The sequence below is a fragment of the Rousettus aegyptiacus genome, unplaced genomic scaffold (genome assembly GCF_014176215.1).
Source record: "Rousettus aegyptiacus isolate mRouAeg1 unplaced genomic scaffold, mRouAeg1.p scaffold_m13_p_3, whole genome shotgun sequence".
NCBI lineage: Eukaryota > Metazoa > Chordata > Mammalia > Chiroptera > Pteropodidae > Rousettus > Rousettus aegyptiacus.
In genome coordinates this window covers 71,932,315-71,950,080 of record NW_023416306.1, presented here as the reverse complement: position 1 = coordinate 71,950,080, position 17,766 = coordinate 71,932,315, and the positions used below count along the sequence as shown (strand labels likewise).

Sequence of the window (17,766 nt, the reverse complement as noted above, 5' to 3'; positions counted from 1 at the left end):
GATAGTACAACATATCAAAACTTTTGGGACACGGCAAAAGCGGTCATAAGAGAAAAGTTCATATCATTACAGGCCTACCTCCAAAAACAAGAACGAATCCAAATAAACAACCTAACACTTCATCTTAAAAAACTAAAAAAGGAAGAACAAATGAAGCCTAAAGTCAGCAGAAAGAAAGAAATAATTAAAATTAGAACAGAAATAAATGAAATTGAAAATAAACAAACAAAAACAATAGAAAAAATAAATGCAACAAAGAGCTGGTCCTTTGCAAAGGTTAATAAAATTGACAAAACCCTGGCTAGACTAACCAAAGAAAAAAGAGAAAGGACATAAATAAACAAAATCAGGAATGATAGATGGGAAATTACGACAGACACCTCAGAAATACAAAGGATCATACAAGAATACTATGAAAAAGTATTTAACACCAAATTTAATAACCTAAAAGAAATGGACTAGTACTTAGAAAAATACACTCTTCCTGGACTGAATCAAGAAGAACTAGAAAATCTAAATAGACCAATCAGCAGTATGAAAATTGAAATAATCATCAAAAACCTACCAAAAAGGAAAAGTCCAGGACCAGATGGCTTCACCAGTGAATTCTACCAAACATTCAAAGAAGATTTAATACCTAGTCTCCACAAAATCTTCCAAAAAATCGAAGAGGAGGCAATACTTCCCAACTCATTTTATGAAGCCAATATTACTCTGATACCCAAAACTGGTAAAGATAACACACAAAAAGAAAACTACAGATCAGTATCTCTCATGAACACAGATGCAAATATCCTAAATAAGACACTAGTGAACCGAATACAGCAACATATTAAAAAGATTATACACTACGATCAAATGGGCTTCATCTCAGGGGCACAGGGATGCTTCAACATACACAAATCGATTAATGTGATACACCACATAAACAAATTAAAAAATAAGAATCATATGATCATATCGATAGATGCAAAAAAAGCCTTCAACAAGATATAGCACCCATTTATGATCAAAATACTTCACAAAATTGGTATAGAAGAAAAGTACCTTAACACAATAAAGGCCATATATGACGAACTCTCTGCCAACATTATACTTAAATGGTGAAAAACTAAAAACCTTCTACGATCAGGAACAAGGCAAGACTGTCCACTATCGCCACTCTTGTTCAATATAACATTGGAGGTCCTAGCAAGTGCAATCAGGGAAAAGATATAAAAGGCATAAAAAGAGGACACTAAGAAATCAAACTGTCAATGTTTGCAGATGACATGATTCTCTGTCTAGAAAACCCTAAACACTTCATAAGAACTCTACTAGAAACAATAAGCAAATACGGTAGTTTCTGGACACAAAATCAGTGTTCAAAATGCACAGCATTCCTATACTCTAATAATGAAGTGTCAAAAAAAAAGTGGAGAAAATAATTCCTTTTGCAATTGCAACAAAAAGAACAAAATATCTGAGAATAAATCTAACAAAACATGTGAAAGACCTATATAATGAAAACTACGAGACCCGATCAAAAGCAATCGAAGAAGATACCAAGAAAAGGGAAGATATTCCGTATTCTTGGACTAGAAGAATCAGCATAGTTAAAATGACCTTATTACATAAACCATTATACAGATTTAATGCAATTTCTATCAACATCCCATCGGCATTTTTTAAAGAAATAGAACAAAAAATCAGATTTGTATGGAAGCACAAAAGACCTCAAATTGCCAAAGCCATCCTCATAAAAAAAGAACAAAGCTGGAGGTATGACTCTGTCCAACTTTAAGTTATACTACAAAGGGCAGTAATCAAAACAGCATGGTATTGGCACCAAAACAGACACACGGACCAGTGGAACAGAATCAGAGTCCAGAAGTAAACCCATATTTATAGAGGCAAATAATTTTCAATAAAAAAGCCAAAAACATACCGTGAAGAAAGGAATGTCTCTTCAATAAATGGTGCTGAGAAAACAAGAAAGCCACTTGCAAAAGAATGAAACTATAGACTGTTGTCAGTCACCGCACACCAAAATTAACTCAAAATGGATTAAGGATCTGAATATAAGACCTAAAACAATAAAATGCATAGAAGAAAATAGGAACTAAATTCAAGGACCTTGTACTTAAAGAGGATTTTATGAATTTGACCTCAAAGGCAAGGGAAGTAAGAGCAAAAATAAATGAATGGGACATCAAACTAAAAAGCTTTTGCACAGTAAAAAAACAACTATCTGAATAGAAAAACATATTTGCAGCAATGCCTCCAATAAGGGCCTAAAATCCAAAATATACAAAGAGCTCATACGACTCAATAATAAAAAAGAAAAAAAAACAATCCAGTCAAAAAATGGGCAGAGGATCTGAACAGACAGTTCTCCCTAGAGGATGTACAAATGATCAACAAATATATGAGAAGATGTTCAACATCGCCAGCTATTAGGGAAATGCAAATCAAAACCACAATGAGATACCATCTCACACCTGTTAGAATGGCTATAATCAATAGGACAAGTAATAACAAATGTTGGAGAGGATGTGGAGAAATAGGAACTCTCATACATTGCTGGTGGGACTGCAAATTGGTACAGCCACTATGGAAAACAGTATGGAGGTTCCACAAAAAACTAAGAATTGATCTCTCATATGATCCAGCAATCCCTCTACTGGTATTTACCCCCAAAGACCTGACAACTCATATGTGAAAAGATATTTGTACACTGATGTTCATAGTAGCACTATTCACAGTGACCAACACATGGAAGCAACTGAAGTGGCCTATGATAGATGATTGGATAAAAAAGCTGTGCTACATATATACAATGGAATATTACTTAGCCATAAGAAGAGATGAAATACTGCCATTTGCAACGACATGGATGGACCTTGAGATAATCTCGCTAAGTGAAAGAAGCCAGGCAGAAACAGTTGAAAATCAAATGATATCACTTACATGTGGGATGTAAACCTAAAAGCAACAAATGAACAGGACAAACAGACACTCATGGACATGAACTATAGACTAGGGGTTACCAGAGGGGAGGAAGGAGACAGACGAGGTAAAAGGGGTCAAATATGTGGTGACATAGAAATCTGTGGGAGATGAACACAGTGTAAATATATACATGCCTTACTGTTAATGTGTACACCTGAAACTTGTTGGATTTTGTTAACCAATGTCAATATTAAAAACAAAAAAAGTAAATAATAATTTAAAAATAAGTAAATAAATTATGAGAGTTGTTACTGATGACCCTCTCCCTCATCCTGCCACCCCCCTTCTATGTGATCAGCATCAACACTTGTTGATTATATTTACAAACAAAATCTGAAAAACATTTACTTTATCACCTGGTAACCATTCTAGTTCAAGCCCTCTTAATACCTTGCCTGGCCTACTGCAGCCACTCGCTTCCACTCTGGCCTGTTCCAGATGACAGCCAACTGAAGATTATAACCTGAAATTTCTGTTTCTAGACATATACAAAGAGAAACTCTAGCACATAAAACTAGGAAACATATACAGAAATATTCAGAGCCATCATCCAGTGTATAACAGCAAAAACCTAGAAATATGAAAAATCCCGCAGAAGTAAAAATGAATGTACTATGGTTACATGTAACAACACAGATAAACCTAAACAAAAAATTGAGCAAACAAGTAGCCTACATGTCATTATATTTACATGAAATTTAAAAAACATGACAAATTAAATTACATATTGTTTATGACTAAATCAACATGTAGTCAATTGTATTATAAAGAAAAACAACAATAAAAAGAAAATTCAAGATGAGAGAAAGAATATTGCTAATACTGGATGGCACATATAAGTGTTTGTTATGATTCTTTAAATTACATACTGATATACGTGAATAAAAAACAAGGGATGCTTCAATTAAAATGGTAAGAAAAATATATGATTTAGAGGAATAAATCTTAATCTAATCAAAAACTCAGTTCCCTGATATAATAACCACATATATTAATATGCTACTAACAGTGAGCTCTTAATGTCAACTACTGCTCTAAAAACTTTACACACATATCCAAAAACATTCTCATACGCCTCACATATAATCGTTTAAGCCTCCCAACAATCCTAAGAGGTGTAAAATTACTTTCCCTTTGCAGATACGAAACTGTAATTCTGAGAAGTTATGTGACTTGTCCAAGGTAACACCAAGTTAGTAAATGGTAGACCCAGGATGTGAATTCAGGCAGTTGTGTTGGAGAGAACCTGTGTGTAATCATTCCAAAATACTCAGTCCTGAACTGATATAATTCTTGTTAGATTTGATATTGACACAACAATATTTTAAATTTAACAACCTTAACAAGTAGCAATTATTACAGTACAAAGACTCTTAAAACATATCATGTACCTTCTGTAAACTCTTACAATTTATATGCTATTAGGATAGATGGAGCTTTGTAACCTGAAAATGTTAATTATACAGAGGTCAAGTAGCATATAAATATAAATGCTCAACAATAAAACTGACTTGGAAAATTTTTGAACCCTTATTAATTTGTTCGAAGGTCTTTAAAGCGCTTCAGCTGTCTTCAGCACTTCTAATCCTAGCAAGCTATTGCACTTATTCCCTTGCTACAAAACAAAAACAAAAACAAAAAAAAACTAGAGAACCAGACAAATTTTTTAAGACACCTACCAACAGGCAGCATAAGACTATGATCCCTAAAAGTAGAAAAAACAATAAGGTGAGTCCCCATTATCAGCCTGGCTTTCTAAATGGATACCATCCGAACCAATGAGTAGGGAGAGCTAACACAAGCAAAGCACAAAAATCTCACAAAGTTAAGGAGGCTAGAGTTAAGAAAGACAAAGGCAGCTGGGATTTGAGGACAGAAAAGAAAGCTAGACAGAGAAAAAGCTCCAGACATCAACGGGGGTTTTGAGTCTTTGGTTGAATAATAATCTGTGCACATGCACGGTAAAACTTCACAAGGGCAAAGAACAACTGCTAGAGCGCAATAAGGTAAACAATTCTCAAAAATTACAAAAGACTGGGAAACACTGGAATTTTGTGTTCCAGCAATCAGTAGACTCAGTGGTAGGACAAAAGACCCAGAGAAAGGCTACTAAAGACCTGCTCCGCTGAAGTTTAAAAACAACCCTGGAAAGGTGGAAAGGATGGATCTAATCTTCAAGGAATACCCTGCCTGCCAAGATAAACTAAACAAAAAAGAAGATGACATAGTAAAAACATTCAACAATGTAAAGTTCACAATATCTGGCAAACTGACAGATGATAAAATTAGAAAATAAAGACCTTAAACAGCTGTTTTTATATATTGCATGTATTTAAAGAAATATAAAGAGAGAACTAGACAGTTAAAAAAGAAACGAATTGAATTTCTAGAGATAAAGAATACACTATCTGAACTGAAAAATATGTTCAATGGAATTAAAGCATATTAAACACTGCAAAAGACCTCACTGAAGTAAGGGACACAGCAACTGAAACTATCTAAAATGAAGCAGACAGAGAAGATAGGGGAAAATATGACAAAATCGTCAGAGGTTTGAGGGAAAATGTCAAATACATTCATGTATATGTAACTAGAGTCCTAGAAAGAAGGGAAAGACAGTAAAGAAGTTTGTAAAGAAATGATGGCTTAACTTTTTCCAAATTTGAAGAAAACTATAAATGCAAAAACAAGAAACTCAAAAAATCCCAACTACGATGAACACAGAGAAAACCACACCGTGACATATTGTAATCAATTTTCTAAAACTCTGTGATAAAGAAAAAAAAAATCTTAAAAGTAGCCAGGATGGAAAAGACAGAGATGAACAAAGGTCAAGATGACAATAATCTTCTCAGAAACTATGAGACAGAATTCAATGAAATTACATCTTTAAAATACAAAGAACCTGTAAAAATAGAATTCTATACTCAGTGAAAATGTCACTCAAGAATGAAGATGAAATGAAGCCTCTTTCAGACAATCAAAAGCTGAGAGAGTTCTCAAAAGCATGCATACAGTCCAAGCAATGTTAAAATCAGTTCTTCAAGAGGAAGGAAAAGAATATCAAATGAGAATGTACATGTACACAAAAAAATAAAGAGTGCTGGCAATGGCAAATATATGCATGAATATAAAAGGTCTTTCCCCCTATTTTTCAATTTTGCTTTAAAAAGACTATTTAAAGCAAAATTAATAATGTATTATGGGTTTCTAAAAATTTTTGAAGTAAAATATACCACAATATAAAAAAGCTGGGATAGGAAAAATGGATGTAAACTGCTCTGAGGTTCTAATATTACACATATATAGTATATACTATACTTTTAAGTAATACAGATAGTCCTATATGATACAAAACATAAATATTATAAATCTTAGACCTGTGCTGCCCAATACAGTAACCACTAGAGACATGTGAAAAATGAGAACTTGAAACATGATTTGTCTGAGTTAAGGTTTGCTGTAAATGTAAGTTATACACTGAATTTTAAAGATTTAGTATGGAGAAGAATAAAATTCTCATTTTTTACACTGACTGTGAATTAAAACAACATTTTGGTTTTATTTTTTAAATGTGTTAAATAAAAATACTTTCATAATTACTTTTACCTCTTTTTAATTTTTAATGTAGCTACTGGAAAATTCAATTTATGTTTGGGGCACACAATTTGGCTCACATATTTTTCTTAGACATGCTGTACTAAAGCAACCACTATATGATAAAATCAAAGGTTATAGCTATTAAGCTAATAGTGAAGATGAAATGAAACAGTAATTTTTTAAGAAGTTAGAAATATAGGGGAAAATAAGAACAAATAAAAAAATAATAACAAAAAGCAAAATGCTAGATATAGCAGTCTTAAAACATGGTTCTAAATACCTTTGATAGTCTTCACATTCACCGGTGGGGTTTGTTTTCTTCCCCTGAATGTGGGTGAGGGTCTGTGACTGTTTCTACTAAGAGAGGACAGTAAAAATGACACTCTGATTTCCAAGGGTAGGTTATAAAGAGTATGTAGCTTCTGCCTGGTTCTCTTGAAGACATTCTCTTGAAACCCAGCTACCATGCTATGAGGAAATAAAGAAGCCCCAAGCAGAGGACATATGTAGATGGGTTCCAGCTAATAGCCCCAGTTGATGTACCAGCTGACAGCCAACGAAAAGCCTCAAGATGATTTCAATCCCAAGTCATTCAGTCCAGTATTCAAGTTTTCCCACCTGAGGCCCCTGACAACAAGGAGCAGAGAAAGCCATCCCCTACATGTTTTTTTCTGAGTTTCTGATAGTCAGAATTTTTAAAAAGCATTAAAATGATTATTGTTTTATGCCACTGATTTTGGGATGGCTTTTTACTTAGCAATACCAACTGGTATTAAAAATTTAAATGCATCACACCAATAATTACATTAAGTAGAAATCCATGAAAGGGCAGCAGTTGTCAGAATAGATAAAAACCAAGAACCAACTACCTTTATGTTACCTACAAGAAACCCACTTTAAATATAAGGACACAAAGAGACTAAAGTAAAATGATGGTAAAGAATATAACATGCAAACAATCAAAATAAGCTAGGGTGTTTTTTGTTTTTCTTTTTAATATGAGACAAAGTAAATTTTAGAACAAAAAGTATTTCCAGGAAAAAGAGATACATTTCATTAATAATTAAAGAGTAGATTCATCAAAAAGATATAACAATTCTAAATGTGTTTGTGTCCAATAACAAAGCTTCAAAATAAATGAAACAAAATGACGGAATTGAACATAGAAATCAGTAACTCGCAATTATACTTGGAGGCTTTAACATAATCTGTTAGTAACTGATGAACAGAAAATCAGTAAGGTTATAGAAGATTTTAACAACATGATTATTGGAAGTCAATTCTCCATGAATCTCTTGCATTTCTGAACATATTGTGAGCAGAGATACTGACTGCTTTTATGCCAGAATATCTTTTCAAGAATATTTGGTGAGCAAACAGCTCTGGAAAAGAGATAAGGATCTCAATGGAAGGCAAAAAGGCAGGTTTGTTTACTGTTCAATATAACATGTGTCCCTCCCAAGGTAAAAGAAAGTTTATTTGGAGCCTATTATAGAATATCTGAATTGGAAGATTCTTCAGCTGTGACGCAAACCCAGTATAACCAGTAGTTATCCAGGACTCTCTGCATTTCCCCTATGAGACATGGGAGACAAAGAGAATAGACACAAAAATCAAAGTTTGTTGTGCTGTAAGTAAAAAAGTCCTTTGTCGTTGACTAAGGAATCCCATGTTTTCTTTCAGCAGGCATAAAATGACAGACTAACTTGTTTTAAAGGAGGAAACAACCTCAGACCCTTCAGAGTCTTCAACACATACCAACCACCCATGATGGCCCAACTGATACCTAGAGATTACCGCATCCAGTGTTATATTCAAGTTTACATAAAACAGTTAACAAGACAGACCAAAATCACAGCTATAAAATGTGTCTAAGAGAATTGAACAGGTTGAAATAGTACAAATATTTCCTCAGACACAAAAGAATTAAATGATACATCACTAACTGAAAGATATCTGGAAAATACTCAAATATTTGGATATTTAACAACACATGTCTAAATAACCAAGGAGTCAAAGAAAAAGTTACAAGGGAAAATTAGGAAATACTTTGAAGATAATTAAAATAAAGTATGTATGTATGTATGTGTGTATAATTCAGAAGAAGCAACCAAAGCAGTGATTAAAGGAAAATTTATAGCTTTAAGTTTTATATTAAAAATGAAGAAAGGTCTCAGATCAAGTATTTAAGTTTTAGCTTAAGAGCTAATGGAAAAAATCCAATTAAATTTGAAGTAAGTGAAAGAAAAGAAATAATGAATATAAGAAGAGAAATAAAACAAATAGAAAAATGCACAACAAGAGAGAAAAATCAATGAGGCCAAAACCCAGTTTTAGGGGGAAAAAAAGAGAAATTTGTAAATTTGTTAAACTCGAGCTATGTTCATGGGGGAAAAAATGAAAGACACAAGTTCTAAATTCAGAAATGAAAATAAAGACCTGATTATATATTCTACGGATACTAAAAGCATTACAAAAGAACATTATGTCAATAAAGATGGAATGATAAACTCCTTGAAAGACAAAACTACAAAAATTGATTCAAGAAGAACCTCTACAAATTTACCTAATAAAGAAAATGAACCCATAATTTTAAAATTTCCCACAAAAAAAATTTAGAATCAGATAGTTTCATTAGTGATATTAATCATTTTTAAAAAATATTATTCTTATATACAATTAGAAAATAAAGGTGAACAGACAATATAAAAAAACTGCAAATCAATAATTCTCATGAATGTAGATGCAAAATTCTTTAACACAATTTTAGCAAGTAGAAAGCAGCAATACATAAAAAAGAGAACATTATACCACAAACTGAGGTTTATCCCAATAATTACCAGTGAGATTAACAATCTAAAATCAATAAATGCAATTTGCTATACTAGTATTAGTAGTATAAAGAAAAATCATATGATCATCTCCATAGATGTATAAATAGAATTGTAAAATATTCAATATTTGATAGAGTAATGTCAGCAAAATGACAGACTACTAAGTTCCAGACCCTCATCCACCCATGTTAACATCAAGAACTATAGGCTAATGAAAACAGCTTTGTGATAGCTCTGAAAAGCAGTCACGGATCTGCAGCAACTAAGCAAATATCCAATTAAGTAAGAGCCACACTCAAAACAGTAGGAAATTTCATGGCATTGTTGCTTACACTTGCTCCACCACCCTCTCCCTGGTGAAGCTCGAAGGAAGTGGCCCAATTTCTAGTACCCTCCCCCATGACAATAGGAAAAAAGTGAAACTTATCTGCAATATTCTGGCATGTCTGTGGGCTGGCTGCGCAAGGAACTGATTTCTATATTGCCTGACTTGGAGTTCAGTTGCAAATGGTGGCACAGCCTGGATTTCAGGTTGGAAACCACAAAAGGTAGTAGTGAGTGCTATGGTATGTAAAAACTACACGGAACTGAAGACTTGAAGATGCCTACAGATAGGATTACAGAGAGAGAGAAGAAAAAAAAGTAGAAAATTCAAGAGTGAAAAAGCAAGAGAGAGTCACAGTGAAATTAAGACATCTTAAAAGAGCTATGTAGACTGACAAACTAGGAAAAAGCAAATGCACAGACCCAGAAAAAATGCACGCAGAAAAGGCCCAAGAAGACCTTAAGCCTTAATGACAGGTTAACTGGTAAAGGTATTCCCCTACACAGAGGATATCTGTAAAGACTGAGGTGGTGGTTTTCAAATGACAAATTTTCAACAAACATAACAAGGCAGACAAAGAAAAAGGGAAACATGACTAATTCAATAGAACTATATAAATTTCCAGACCTACCCTAGGAAAACACATGCTTTGAATTTACTAGACAAAGATATAAAACAACTTTTTTTTTTAGTTATTGTTTGTTTAATTCATTATCATCTGTGCCTACAGTAATGCCTAGGCTCATGACAGCTACCAATATTTGTTGAATAAACAAAATTGCATTTTGCAATGTCCAGGAGAGTGCCTGCACATGATAGCACTGAATAAATGTTTGCCAAGAAAAATAAATAAATGCAACATTCTAAGGTATTATTTTATAGAGAACCATGAAAATAACAGCAGCAAGTACTCAACATTTATCTTAATAACAATGCTATCAGGAAAAATTATGGGCCTTGTTTTACAGAGGAGAAAAGAGAGGCAGTTTTATAACTTGTTCAAAACAGAGCTTGAGCATTTAACCACCATGTTCTGGGGTCATGCTCAAAGATGTAACAGCAAGGGGCACAGAACAAGGGTGTTCACAGACACGGAATATTTGCTGAACAATAGAATAGAGTCCAGGCATGGAGACTTCCTCTAAATACTGAACCTCATCACTCTTTAGACTCTAGAGTGCTGTTGATCTACAGTGGGCATGGGGATTCAGAAACAAAGAATATTGGCAGAGGCTGGATATTGACAAATGTGGGATCGAAGTAGGGAGGGAACATTTGGGAGGCTCAGAACTGTGTGAGAATGAACCATTATAAAGATCCAATGATAGCTGTAATGAGTTATTCAGAAGGGCATAGAATGTTGTCAGGGCAGAATGTTATGGGCACAAGAGAATATTTTCAGAATAAAATGTCATGGGAGTCTAGAAGAGTACAAAGCACAGAAAGACCTAGAACATTGGCAATGAATAAATATCTGAAGGAGTATAGGACCAGATGCCATCAAGGATGGTCTGTTCACAGGACATAAATAATTATTGGAATGAGCTGGAGGTAATTAGCTAAAACATTTAGATGGTGATCGAGACCTGGGATATGTCTGGGTTGGGATATTTAGGGGACTGGGATGTTTCAGGTATATAACATCTGGGAGGCTATAATGCTGGCAGTTTTGAAACACAGAATGTCAGCTGGGCTGGGATATTTTGAGAACATAGATCACCAGTTCCAGCGGCACACTCTGGGAGGGACAGAGAATGGTAAACTGACTATGGAGGGGATGATAGGAGGAAGGAGACAAGTAAGTCAACACAACTTTACTGTGGGCTCTTCATCTATTTCTGTTCCTGTGTTTTGTTTTCAGATTGTTTCTCAGATCCACAAAACATATTGAGACTCAAGTATAAACATCAGGCCGTTTGGGCTGCTCAAATGAGAAGTCTCTATAGGAGAAGATGCCACAAAGCATTCCATCACAGGTCAGTGGGCCATCAAAGTCGGCCTCACAGGATTCCTTGCCACCTTCTTTTGTGCCAGCACACAGTAGGTTTGGTGTGATTTTCCTCAGGTAGACATGATGAAACTCTTCATCAGAGCATAGCTGGATGTTGGCACATTGTAAAGTTTGGGAGTAACTTACCTGGGGGCTGGTGATGGTACTCGAGCCAGACACCTGACAGCAGGTGGAAGAGGGGAGGCAGTCACTGTGGGAGAGGGGCAGGACATGAATGTGGCTCATGAGCTGGACCAGAGACCATAGCTGCACAAGTATGATATTGTGGTTATGGCTTAGGTGAGTGAGACTGCTCTGGTACTAAAGACAGGGGATCAACAGACTACCTCCCTCACCTGCTCTCCAGCCTCCACATGACCCAGGGCATGCTTGCCAAAGTAAACTCTGTACCTATCCTTCATACAGTGTGCTATAGTTAGGATCCATCTGGGGTAGACAGGACTCCCCTACAGAGGAGCCATCCCTATACTAGTAGGGCTGCCTGCCAGGGCTGAGAGTGGGGGAGGCAGATGTAGCCATCAAGAAGAAACTCACTGGTTCAACTGAGAATCATGGGATACTCCTAAGAGATACCACCTGACGAAGCTACATTAAGGAAGGCAATCACTATGTTCAGGGACCACATGGCAGCTCTGAGTTTGGGGGGCAGTGAAAGGAGCTCATATGAAATTACTGAGTCAGAGAAACAAAGAAAAATAATGAAAAGAGAAGAAAGCCTAAGGGACTTATAGATACTATAAAGCACACCAATATATGAGTTATGGGACTGCCAGAAGAAGAGTGAAAGTAACAGAGTTTATCTGAAGAAATAACAGCTGAAAACTTCCCAAGTTTGAAGAAAGAATTGGACATCCAAACTCAAAAAGCTCAAAAGACTCCAACTAATATGAACTAAAAGTGGTCCCCACTGAGATTTATAACAATCAAACTGTCAGAAGTCAAATAAAAAAGAGAAACCCAAAGCAGTAAGAAAAAAGCAACTTGTCACAAATAAGCTACCATAAAATTATCAGTGGATTACTCTGCAGAACATTACAGGCCACGAAGAGGTGGATGATACATTCAAAGTGATGAAGAAGTCTATAGCCAAGCTACCCTAAACAAGCCTGATCCCGTCTGATCTCAGAAGCTAAGTAGGGTCAGACCTGGTTAGTGCTTGGATGGGAGACCACCTAGGAAGACCAGATGCTATAGGCATAAAAAATGAAAAATTAGGGATTATAAACTGATAAGGTCCTTGCAATCTTTGAGGTCAATCAAGGGTTGCTGCACCTAAACAAGAAATAAATAAATAAAACATCCCTAAAAAAATCCCCCCAAAACAAAAAACAGAGTGATGAAGAAAAAACTACTAACCAAGATTACTGTATCTGGCAAATACATTCTTCATAAATGAAAGAGAAATTAAGACGTCCCAGATAAATAAAAGCTGAGAGAATTTATGACCTACAAGAAATAGAGGGAGTCCTTCAAGCTGAACGAAAGGCTACTGGACAGAAATGCAAAGGCATATGAAAATATGACATTCTCTAGTAAAAACTATATGGACAAAAATAGAATCTTCTAGTATTTTATCCGAGGTACATAAATTCATTTTAATTATTGTACTGCGTTTAAAAGACTGAAGCATAAAAAGTGTAAATCTAAGATACTTAGTACATAATATAAAGATGTAATTTGTGACATCTACAACATAAAGTGGAGCAGCAGAGCTATAAAGAACTTTTTTCTGTGATTGAAGTAAAGTTGATTTCAGTTAAATTCAGCTTATAAATCTAAAATAGACTCTTTGAAGAAAATATCTATAGAATCTACACAAATGGAAATGAGAAGGGAATCAAAATATGTTATTACAAAAAAAGAAATCAACTAAACACAAAAGAGAAAGTAAGGGACCAAAAAAAGGAACAAAACTGTATGACGCACAAAAAACAAAACCATAATGGAGATATTTCATGCTCTTGGATTCGAAGAATCAACATAGTTAAAATGACCTTATTACATAAAGCATTATATAGATTTAATGCAATCCCCATCAAAATCCCATCGGCATTTTTAAAGAAATAGAACAAAAAATCATCAGATATACATGGAAGCACGAAAAACTCCAAATTGCCAAAGCCATCCTGAGGGAAAAAAATACAAGGCTGGAGGTATCACTCTGCCTGATCTAAAATTATACTACAAAGCGACAGTAATCAAAACGGCATGGTATTGGCATCAAAACAGACACACAAACCAGTGGAACAGAACCGAGAGTCCGGAAGTAAATTTATATGGGCAAATAATTTTTGACAAAAAAGTCAAAAACATACAGTGGAGCAAGGAATGCCTCTTCAATAAATGGTGCTGGGAAAACAGCAAAGCCACTTGCAAAAGAATGAAACTAGACTGTTGTGTATCAACACACACCAAAATTAACTCAACATGGATTAAGGACCTGAATATAAGATCAGGATCAATAAAATGCACAGAAGAACACAAAGGAACTACACTCAAGGACCTTGGACTTAAAGAGGATTTTATTAATTTGACCTCAACGGCAAGGGAAGAACACAAATAAATGAATGGGACTACATCAAACTAAAAAGCTTCTGCTCAGCAAAAGAAACTGTCAACGAGGTAAGGAGATAACTGTCTGAATGGGAAAATATATTTGCAAGCAATGCCTTCGATAAGAGCCTAAAATCAAAAATATATAAAGAACTCACATGACTCAATAACAACAAAAAAAGCAAATGATCCGATCAAAAAATAAGCAGAGGATATGAACAGCCACTTCTCCCTAGAGGACATACAAATGGTCAGCAAATATATGAGAAGATGTTCAACATTCCCAGCTATTAGGGAAATGCAAATCAAAACCACAATGAGATACCATCTCACACCTGTTAGAATAGCTATAATCAACAGGACAACAACAAATGTTGGAGAGGATGTGGAGAAATAGGAACCCTCATACACTGCTGGTGGGACTGCAAATTGGTACAGTCACTACGGAAAACAGTATGGAGGTTCTTCAAAATACTAAGAATTGATCCACCATATGATCCAGCAATCCCTCTACTGGCTATTTACCCCCAAAGACTTGACAACTCATGTGTGAAATGATATTTGCACACCGATGTTCATAGTAGCATTATTCACAGTGGCCAGGACATGGAGGCAACCAAAGTATCCTACAATGGATGACTAGATGAAGAAGCTGTGCTACATGTGTACAATGGAATATTAGCCATAAGAAGAGATGAAATACTGCCATTTGCAATGACATGGATGGACCTTGAGATAATCATGCTAAGCAAAAGAAGCCAGACAGAAAAAGTTGAAAATCAAATGATATCACTTATATGTGGGATGTAAACCTAAAAGCAACAAATGAACAGGACAAACAGAGATTCATGCCATGGACTACAGACTAGTGGCTACCAGAGGGTAGGTGGTGGGGGACAAGGGAGTATGTAGATAGTTAAAGGAGTTCAAAAATAGGGAGGTTGGGAGAGGGTGAAGTGGGTAAAGGGGATCAAATTTATGGTAGCCGAAGGAAGCTGGACTTTGGGTGATAAACACACAATAGAATATATTGATGTCAAATTATAATGTACACCCGAAAATTATATAATTGTATTAACCAATGTTACCCCAATAAATTTAATAAAAAATAAAACACAAAAACACATAATGGCAATACAATACAGTCCTTCTCTATGAGTAATTACTATAAATGAAAATGGATTAAACTCCCTAATCAAAAAACATAGATTGTTATAATAGGTAAAAACAAATAGGATTCAACTATATACTGTCTGCAAGGGACTCACTTTAGATCTAAGGACAGGTACAGGTTTAAAGTAGAGGGATGAAATAAGATTTTTTCATGCAAACAATAAGCAAAGAAGAGCAGAGGTGGTAATACCATATTAGACAATATAAACTTTAAATCAAAAACTGGTACAAGAGACAAAGAAGGACATTATATAATAATAAAAGAGACAATTCACCAAAAAGACAGCAATTGTAAAAATATAAGCATCAAAACAGAGCTTCTGAATACATGAAACAAACTAACACTGACAGAATTAAAGGGTGAAATAGACAGCTCTACAATAATAGTAGGATATTCCAACATCTCAGTTTCAATAATGGACAAAATAACAAACATAAAATCATTATGGAACAGAAGACCTGAAAAACATTATATACTAATGGCACCTAAAAGACATATACAGAACATTTTTTTTTAAATTCACATAAAACAGTCTCCAGAATAAGTCATACACTAAGCTAGAAAACAAGCCTTAATAAATTTTAAAAGCCTTAAATCATAAAATGTATTTTTTCCAATCCTAATGCAATGAAACTAAAAATCAACAGTAAGAGAAAACCTGGAAAATCCACAATATGTGGAAATTAAACACACTCAACTAATAGTTTAAAGAAATCTCAAGGGAAATTAGAAAATATCTTGAGACAAATGAAAATGGAAAAACATGAAAACTGAGATGCAGCAAAAGAATAAGAGGAATACTGTTAAGAAAGATCTTAACAATCTAACTTTAAATCTAAAGAAACTAAAAAAGAACAAACTAATTCAAAGTTACCAGAAAGAAATAATAAACATTACAGGAGAGATAACAAAATAGAGAATAGGAAAATAGACACAAATCAATGTAACCTAGAGTTAGTTCTTTGAAGAGAACAAAGGGTAAAAAATGATAAACTGTTGCCTTAAATGAATAAAAAAAAAAAAAGAGATTAGACTCATATATCACAATTAGAAATGAAATAAGGGACATTTTACAGAAATAAAAGGGTTATAAGAAAGGATCACAAACAACTGTATAACAACAAATTGGATGATGCAGATGAAATGAACAATTTCTTTAAAAAGCATGACCTACCAAGACTGAATCATGAAGAAATTTAATAATCTAAATAGACCAATAACTAGTAAGGAGATATTCTGAATAAGTAATCAAATATCTACCGACAAAAAAAGCCCAGGACTAGATGCTTTCATTGGAGAATTCTACCAAATATTTAAAGGATTAACGCCAATCCCTCTCAATCGCTTCCAAAAAATTGAAGAGAACACTTACTAAATAATTCTATGAGGACCAGTATTATCCTGACACCAAATCTAGATAAAGGCACTATTTAAAAAAAAAAAAAAAAAAAAAAACCTGTAAACTAACATCTCTGATGAATATTGATGTAAAAATCCTCAAAAAAAGAAAATTCCTAGCAAACCAAATTCGATAACACATTAAAGGGTTAAACACTAGGATTTATTCCTCAAATGCAAAGATCATTCATCATATAAAACTCAATCAGCAAAATAAACTGTATTAAAAAAATGAAGAAAAAAACGTGATCATGTGAATTGATACAGAAAAACTATTTGACAAAATTCAACATCCTTTCATGACAAAAAAAAAAAAAAAAGCACTCAACGAACTAGGAATATAAGGAAAAACTATATAATAAAGGCCATTTGTGAAAGGTCCACAGCTAATATCATACTCAATGACAAAAAACTAAAGTTTTCCCTCTAATATCAGGAACAAGGCAGAGATGACCTCTTTTACCACTTCAATCCAACATAGTACTGAAAGTTCTAGCCTGAGCTGTTAGGTAGGAGGAAAAAAAAAAAAAAAATCCAACCTTGAAAGGAAGGAGTAAAATTAGCTTTGTTCACAGATGACATGACTTTATACGTAAAAAACCTAATGACTTCACACCCAAAAATGTGTTAAAATAAATGAATTCAGCAAAGCTGCAGTACACAAAATCAACACGCAAAAATTAACTGTTTCTATATAAAAATGACTGCCCCCCCCCAAATAAGAAAACAAATCTATTTACAATAGCATCAAAAATATGTAGAAATAAACTTAGCCAAACAGAGGAAAGAGTTATAAACTAAAAACGACAACATGGTACTGAAAGAAATTAAAGAAGATACCAATAAATGAAAACACACCCCATAATCATAGATTGAAAGA

At 34.3% G+C, this 17,766-nt stretch overlaps 1 protein-coding gene and 2 pseudogenes across 9 annotated transcripts in view; 1 reads left to right on the top strand and 2 right to left on the bottom strand.

The window, feature by feature from the left end:
- The window catches only part of FANCC (FA complementation group C), a 231,604-nt gene that overhangs the window by 102,615 nt on the left and 111,223 nt on the right, over window positions 1-17,766 (bottom strand). The gene's annotated exons all lie outside the window — the stretch shown is intronic.
- On the bottom strand, window positions 11,565-12,918 carry LOC107518081 (annotated as a pseudogene).
- Window positions 12,840-12,958, top strand: LOC118601305 (annotated as a pseudogene).